At 58.0% G+C, this 2,785-nt stretch overlaps 1 long non-coding RNA gene across 1 annotated transcript; it reads right to left on the reverse strand.

Annotated features, from left to right (window-relative positions):
• Nucleotides 1–1,889: 1,889 nt before the first annotated feature.
• LOC122166205 lies at nt 1,890–2,785 on the reverse strand. Its single transcript, XR_006170725.1, has 2 exons — nt 2,735–2,785; nt 1,890–2,549 (listed from the first exon to the last, which is right to left on the reverse strand). It is a non-coding gene; the product is annotated as an uncharacterized LOC122166205 (long non-coding RNA).

Raw genomic sequence — 2,785 nt, forward strand, 5'->3', positions numbered from 1 at the left:
CAGAGTCCCGTAGCGGTGGGTGACCGTGCAAAAGGGGAATCCCACCTGCTGATGTTCTCCGTCCTTCTTCTGCACCATGATCCATTCCTTCCTCCCCGTGCTGCGTTGCTGTCAGAGTTCTTTATCCATTTCTCAGGGTTGTTGCAGCAACTGCAAGTCTTTGCACATGGCTGTGTGGTTTTGCTCACATTTGCGTGCACGTGGATGGAACGTGCACACAGGGCTGTGCAAGGATGTGCTTGCAGGTGTGTGAATGCACAGCTATGTGTGCAGGGAAGTCCTTGCACGTGGGTGTGTGGTTCTGCACACGTATTGTGCACACAGATGTGTGTGTAAGGGAGCAGCAGAGGTTCCTGGGAACAGGAGATTCCTGGGAGAGGCGGAAATCACATGAGAGTGCTGGAGCGCTCATGGCCGGGAAGCACAGCTCCACAGCACTGCGCTGTGCAGCCTGCAGGATGGCATGGAGCGCTGACAGAACCAGGACAGAATCACAGAATCACACAGAATGGCCCAGGTTGGAATGGATCTCAAATACCATCTCTGTCACCTTCCCAACAGAGGCAGGGCCACCAACCTCCACGTTTATTGCCAGTCCAGGCTGCCCAGGGCCCCATCCAACCTGGCCTTGAACACCTCCAGGGATGGATGGGGCATCCACAGCCTCTCTGGGCAGCTGTTCCAGCACCTCCCCACTCTCATAGGAAAGAATTTCCCCCTGACATCCAACCTAAATCTTCCCTGCCTCAACTTCAAGCCATTTCCCCTTGTCCTGCAGTTATCTACCCTTTCAAAGAGTTGACTCCCCTCCTGTTTGTAGGCTCCCTTTAGGTACTGAAAGGCTGCAGTGAGGTCACCCCACAGCCTTCTTTTTTCCAGGCTGAACAAGCCCAGCTCCCTCAGCCTGTCTTTGTAGGGGAGGTGCTGCAGCCCCCTGATCATCTTTGTGTTTCTTCTCTGGACCCTCTCCTGTCTTCCTTGTACTGAGGGCCCTAGACCTGGATGCAGCAGTTCAGATGGGGAGTGTGTGCTGCCTCAGCTTCTACAGGTGGGTGTTTGGGGGGGGGCACCAAGGAGGGGACTGGGCTTAAGGGAGCCGGGGCCACATGCTGCTCTGCTTTGGCCCAGTGGAGCTTCTGTATCACTCAGGACCTCTGCTTGGCGGTAGGAAGTGCCCTGTGTCCCCCCCAGTGGTTCAGCAACAACCCCCCTAGTCTGTCTTTCTGACCTCCAGGGTCACACCCTGCTCTGTGGTCCCCCTCCCATCTGACTATTGGAGCACCCTCCTCCCTCCAGTTCCCCCATTCTGATCCCTGCAGTCCTCCACCCCCCACCTCACTGCCTCCCTTCAGTTCTTCCCCTTCCCTGAAGCTGCTCCGCCCATAAATGTTGGCAGGGGTCTAAAGCCACAGCCACCGGTCCTGCTAACGCAGGATTTGGTGAAAGGGGTGCAGCATTTGGCACTGGGGTGCAACTTCTTGTTAAAAGGGTGAAATCTTTGGGCCTTGGCTTCAGGCTTTTGCTGAAGGGGTTCAGCCTCTTGTTCCTGGGGGTATGCTGTTTGGCACCATTTGACCTTGGGCTTCTGCTTTTGGTTTTCATTTCTCCTGTCTTCCATCTGTATGCCTCTCCAAAGCTCCCCAGCAGAGACACTTTTTCTTTGCTGCAGCCTTCGTGGACAAACTCCACTGGGCAGAAGAGATCTGTGCAGACACAGCAGCAGACGTCTGTGTGCAGAGGGGCGCTGCTCATCCCGTTTCTCTTCCCGTCTACGTCTCGTCCCACTCGGTGCCTTTTGAAGGGCGGAATCTCTTTCCGTCTCCTGAGTCGTGCCTCCCCTGGTCAGCAAAGGGCCGCTACCGCAATGGAGTCATCCAAACTCAGAGGAATAATAGATGACCATTTATTGAGAGCTTTCTTAACAGCCAGCAACAACCAATTGGTGGTAACATTGGCCAATGGGCTGATTGCAATGAATAACTGTAGGCAATGGCTGTGACAAAGAGCCAAAGAATACCAGATGACAAAAAGGCAGAAAATGGGGAAAGAGGGACAGGCAGCAAAGCGCTCGTAGATCCAGCCATGTCCTGGTGTCAGGTGCGGACCTCCAGTGTGCTGGGTCGTCGGAGGAGGTGGTGTTCAGCCGACGACGGCTCACGACGACAGTAGAAACTCACTGAGAAGTCCAAAGGGGTGGCACTCAGCCGCCTGTCAGCACTGCCCCACAGCTGTGCCTGTGCGCCCCGGGGGGCAGGAGCACAGGAGAGGCCCCTTCCATGGGGACAGAGCCCTCTCCCCGCGCCCCACCGCGCAGCCCTGAGCTGGGAGGGGCTACCGAGCCCGGCGGTCAGATGGGCAGCAGCCCATCACAGACCACACGCAGGGTGCTGCTCGCAAAGTACGCCAGGGAAGCGTACGTTGCCCGGGGCAGCACTCGAGGCAGGAGCCGATAGAAGAGCTCCTGGTCGAAGTGCTGGGCGTACAGCACTGCAGAGCCCAGCACAAAAACGAGGAGCAGCTGGAGGCAGACCAGGATGAGGCAGATCGTCCTGCGGGGCAAAAGAGAAAGGGGGCTGGGAATGAGGCGTCCCCCCCCCACGGCAGCACAGCCCCACACAGTGCCGAAGGGGCCGTTTGGGAGCCCCGCCGGCCGCAGTGGGGGTCCAGGCCATCAGCCCCCCGCCGGGAGCCCGGCTGCTGGCGGCTGGGCACGGGGCAACGAGGGGACACTCACTGTGTCCAGAAGGCGAGCCCTCGTCTCCTCGCCCGCTCCTCCTTCTCCTGT

This window comes from Centrocercus urophasianus, unplaced genomic scaffold, assembly GCF_019232065.1.
Source record: "Centrocercus urophasianus isolate 14NV4802_14NV808 unplaced genomic scaffold, USGS_Curo_1.0 seq_32, whole genome shotgun sequence".
NCBI classification, from domain to species: domain Eukaryota; kingdom Metazoa; phylum Chordata; class Aves; order Galliformes; family Phasianidae; genus Centrocercus; species Centrocercus urophasianus.